The sequence below is a fragment of the Panthera pardus genome, unplaced genomic scaffold (genome assembly GCF_024362965.1).
Source record: "Panthera pardus isolate Hobbes unplaced genomic scaffold, ASM2436296v1 HiC_scaffold_119, whole genome shotgun sequence".
In the NCBI taxonomy this organism is placed as follows: domain Eukaryota; kingdom Metazoa; phylum Chordata; class Mammalia; order Carnivora; family Felidae; genus Panthera; species Panthera pardus.
The window spans coordinates 662,336-667,907 of NW_026526676.1; positions in this window are offsets into that span (position 1 = coordinate 662,336).

Here is a 5,572-nt window from a genome sequence, read left to right on the forward strand (position 1 = left end):
GGTGGGCCTGATCTAACCGAGGGATGGAAAGTCCTTTATAAGAGCATCTCATCCTTCTCTGACATCAGAGACTGGCAGTAGAACAACATGCTTGTGCTGGCTCTGAAGAACCAAACAGCCAGGCTGTGAATGGCCCACAGGGAGGGCCATCTGCCAGGAGCCGGGGCCACAAGCAAGTGAACACATTTTGGAGCTGGGTTCCATAGGAGCTGGGAGGCCCAGCTGCTCCTTGGCTGCAGCCGTCGGAAACCCCGACCACAGAAGGGCCTGCCTGGACCCCGACGCTGAGGCATGTGGCAACTACGAGTGGTGTTCCAAAGTGAGATGTTTACAGAAATTTGTGCAGGAGCAATGATAGGAAACTCACAGGGTTTGGGGAGATGTGATGGGTCTGGGAATCCTCTACCCAAAATGAAAAGTCTTCCAGTATGAGATTCAAACCCCGGCTGTGGGGCCGGACAGTGTCAGCAAAGGGTTGGCCCTATGCTGACCGCCGAGGAGGGACCACAGAGTGTGGAAGGACTGTTTACACAGGTGAGTCTCACCCCTTCCCTCAGCCGGAAGATCTTCCGCACTCATGCCGCCCGGCCCGTGCCTCAGGCTCGGATTTACAAAACAGTCCTCGTTCCTGCCCTTTGTGCCCAACCCTCACTGTGCCTCCGTTTCCCCACTGGGCTCCTGTGGAGACCTCAGCTCGGCCCTGACACAAGTCCACTGCTGGCCTGAGAGTGTGTCATTCAATAGCAGAGCAGGTGAAACATTCCAATTCCCTCACTCAATGATATTAAATTACACATTCCCACAAAAAACTCTCCCATTGCTGCATTATTTAAGCAGAAAGAGCTAAATACAGAAGGCCTCTATGTTCCATTCCTGATTCTCGTGTCACTACAAATATACTGGCTTTTTCCACCCCCTTAATCAGGGATTAACTTTTATGGAGATGGTTGGTTTCCTTTCTATGGAGACACGGTTTTGACTGGAGCCCTAAACCAGTAGTAAAGATCGTGACTAATCTCACTCCCATCGTGCTCACCAGAACATGTGCCCAGACATTTCTATAGCAACTGCTGCCGAGGGCCTGGAGGCCATGGCATATCTTGCCCTGGAAGCTGTTTCTCTTCTTGACCTGGCTTGTTATGTGCTCCAAACTAGGCTTCCGAATCCAGGCGGTACCCTCCATGGGAAATGCATTTGTCATGTTACACAGGGATATGCAGACGCCCGCACACCGAGTTTTAGCAGACCGAACCCCGCTTGCCCGTCTGTACACTTCGGTTTTACTTTCCCGAGTGAGTTTCCAGAGGGGGCTGAGGGAACATACACTCAATCTGCTTCAGACACTTCCCAGCTAATTGTGATAAGCCACCAAGAGGAGACCTCACGACTCAAGTAAACAAATCAATCCGTGTTTGTGCAGAACCCAGGCTTGTTTAGGTACAGCAAATAATGCCATATCACTTTAATGTTTTTTAATGTTTTTATTTATTTTTAAGACAGAGAGAGACAGAGCGTGAGTGGGGATGGGTCAGAGAGAGAGGGAGACACAGAATCAGAAGCAGACGCCAGGCGCCCAGCTGTGGCACAGAGCCCAAGCGGGGCTGAAACTCACGAACCGTGAGATCATGACCCGAGCTGAAGTCGGACGCTCAACCGACTGAGCCACCCGGGTGCCCCCATATCACGTTAATAGAGAGGAAATACGGAACAGGGTTAGAGCGCAGCCTCCGGGTGGGGGACGCCCGGGATTCTCAATCCTGTACTTCTATTCCCCAGCTCTGTGACCTTCGGCTTGTGATGCAGCCTCTCTATGCCTCGCTGTTTCCGTCTTCAGAATGTGATATTGCTAGTCCTTGGCGCATAGGGCGCTGACCAGGCTTATATGAGTTACCGAGTGGAAAGCCCTGAAAATGGTGCTTAGCCTGTAGTAACATGCATGCCTTTGTGGGTCTTCTTTGGCTGTTGTTACCATCACCTTCATTTTTCCAGGGTGGATTTCACTGAAATGAACACCACAGGCGATTTACAGATTTCCTCACTGCCTCGCCCATGCATTCATTCATGCCCCCAGCATTAATCCGTGTCCCCCGCATGGCGCCTGGGGGGGCTGTGATCTAGGTGACAAAATTTTGGTAGCACTTTTCTCGTCTGCAGGGAACAGCTTAGATTCACTCCTCCAGGTTGAGCTGAGTCCTTTCTGCCCACACCGAGCCTTCTCCTGCGAGTTCCTGCAAGAGACAGGACACTCCAAATTGTCTTTCTCGGGCTCCAGATGTGTCCACAGAGAGAATGTCTCACAGACGAGGTCAGTGGGAGAAAATGAGCCAGATACACTCGTGCAGGTATTCTGCTGAACCACGGATGCGTTGCCCTCCTCCGGCTTTCCCAGTGCTTCGGGATCTTGGTCATTCTTTGGGTTTGAGCAATACAGGAGCGGCAGATTCGGGACTGTATTTTTCACTTCTGCAATCTTATTTAAGCCCTCTGTGAGCATAGGTGAGTTTTCAGTGGCCAACACCTAGCACATAGGAGCGCCTGAATTTCCATCTCATTCATGTGCCAAATCTATTTCACAGGGGCGGGGATGAGGGCTCCACGGAGCAGTCAGGGTCACGCAGGTTACCACAAATGCATGCCTAAGAAAACACAGCAGCCAGAGAAAGATGTGCCCGGCCATCTACTCAGGCAGTGCCATTAATTCCATCACACTACACTGCCTTCAGCCAAACGTTACTCTTCTTTTTACTTATTGCAACAAGTCCTTGATTTGAGAGAATGAGATCACCGATGGTACGCCCACTCCATCCAGATAATCAAATCACAGGTGTCCTTGCTTCTTCGAAATGTATTCAAGGGCAACATCCATCTACCCAAGATGAGACAGCCTTGCTCAGCACCACCCTGGAAGCAAAGGTGTCCTCTCCCAATCACGGAGGGCTTGAGGTTCGCAGGTAATTACCCCCATCCATGCTGACCAAATGCTTGTAAATATCAGAGAATCACATTCACAGGAGATAAATTAAATGGGAGGAAAGCAAAAGTTTTGAAGAAGTCAGTTTTTCAACATTTGGATGGCATCTCTTTGTTGAGGTTAGAAATTTTAATTAAAAACTGAAACAACCAAAATCTCTATCATAGCAATCTTGCTTCACTCCATCTACATTTGGGGGAGTTGGTGCAGGGGAGCGGTTCTCAATGGGCAGTGAATTTCCCCATCACCCCGGGGGACATCTGACAATGTTCGGAGACACTTTTGGTTGTTGCCATTGGCACATAGCAGGTGGATGCCAGGGACACTGCTAAACGTCACACAGCACACCAGATGACCTCCCGCACCCAAGAGAGACCGTCTGGTCCCCCAATCAGCAGTCCCAAGGTTGAGGACCCTATAGGAAGGGACCTTGGGGGGTCCAGCAGATATACTTTTATACAGTGTAAGAAAGCCTCTTGCTAGGCTAACTCAAAACGTAGGTAGGACATGACGAGGAACATTTAACATTTCAGTACCTGTGTTTTCACCCATCGGACCAAAAATCACTGAACATTTTCCTTTAAGCAATGAAGCTGCCCCAAATCATCATTCTGTCATGCATGCCAGCGACATTATTGCAAATAGAAAAGATAAAACATTTGTTGAGCGGTATCACCCTTGCCACGGGAGGAAGTGAGCGAATGCATGTGGCACCTTGGATGCAGCACATGTGTGGCTGCGGGCAGTGTGGCCTTGACTGCCCGATGAGCGCTGGGTGCTTTGGGTGATCTGACTGCGATCAGACGGCTCAGTTCTGGGGCGGGGAAGCTGTCTCACCGGGAACAGGACTCATGGAGGTTGACCAGACGGTTAGTGGCAAAGCTGAGGCTGGAGCATGCACCTGGCCTCCTGTGTCTGGCGCACAGAGGAAACACTCCGTCCTCGTAGCGGCCGGCACCGTCCCTCGTCTTTGAGCGTCTGAGAATGCAGAGGTCAGGCAGGAGCATGGCCAGCGGGGGCACCCAGTGTGGCATGTCAGGGGCGGTAAGGGATTCCAAGCTGTGTGGTTGTGCCTCTTCGATGGTCCATGGGCGGCGGGAGGTCAAGCTTGCCCAAAGGCAAACCCCTTTACCTGGCCATTAAGACCCTAAAGGCTATGGAGAAGGGGATGGTGTTCTTCTCTTTGGAGACCCAGTCTTATTTACTTCCTTGAAGATCTTATTTTGAAAGTCCTGATAATGACTTTGTGCCTGTTCTTGGATTTCACACCACGGTCAGGGTGGCAGGGAGAGGCAGAACCTCGAAAGGTGGTCTGCACCCCTTGGTCGGCACATGGCCAAACTTAGGCCCAAACTCCCGAGTCTCCGAATCCTGCCCTGTTAAGCCATCATATCCCATGGCAAAATATCTCCATTTCTTCCTGATCTCCTTAAGGGCCAAGACACCCAAGAAGTTGGTGGGGGTGCAGAGAAGAAAAAGGACCCCTTAGAGCCCACAGACTCACACCGTCTCTGTTTCCAAACGGAACCCCTATGGTGTCACCTGTGGGCAAGAAAGCTGAGGTGCAGAGAGGCCAAGCAGGTGTCCAAGCCCCTGTCACCCGTTAGTGCCGACACCAGGCTTTGTTCCCAGACTGCCTGACGGCACAGCCAGTGATCCAGGAAGCACGTGCCCAGACGAGGCCCAACACCTCAGCCACTTTCAAGTGCATGGGTGACGTTAGTGCGCAGTTGATGTCTCAGCTTGCCCAACATCAGTTTGAAAATAAGGATGACCTCTGTGCCATGCTCAGCCCAGAGCCTGGTACACAGCACGTGCACAGGAAGGGTGTCCCCACTGCCACGGTTTCTGATCCAGGTGTCCCATGACGCTGGTCACACAGAGCTTCAATGTGCCGAGGACCAATGTGTGAAATCCAGGTGTGCAGCCAAGCAGGCAGAATTTAGCACAGTCAGCTCGGACCCTCGGGGTACCTGCTCAGTCTCCTCCTCCGGGACATCACTCGGCTTCCTCACAGAGTGTACAGACGCACCCCACACTGCCTCCCCAGTGCATTGCTGCGGGTTTCCCCGTGATGGCGTTCAACAGTACAGCTGCCATTTCACACCTGAAGTACAATTCTTCAGCTTCCTAGTTCGACCACTGTTGTGAAAACCGGGGCCTGCTGTCTGGCCGCCAAGACCATTTCTCCGCACGTCGTGAATTCCTAGTCAGCGAAGAGTAGCAGGGCGACCGAAACAGCATAATTTCTTCATCTTCATTTTTAAAGGAGAGTTTTGTTGGGCACAGAATTCTTAGTGGATGGTTTTTTTCAGCACTTCACATTTACCAGTACACCATCTTCGGGCTTCCATTGTTTCTGATGAGAAATCAGCCATTAGTCACATTATTCTTGCCCTATATGTGATAAGGAGCTTCCTCTTTCTACTTTCAAAATAATATCTTTATTTTTCAATAGTGTAACTATGATTTGTCTAGGTGTGTTCTTCTTTGAGTTCATCCAAATTGAAGTTATTTCAACTTTTTGGATCTTTCAGATAATTTTCATCAAATTTGGTATGTAAACAACTAGTTCAGTAATATTTGTGTCCCTTTTTCTCC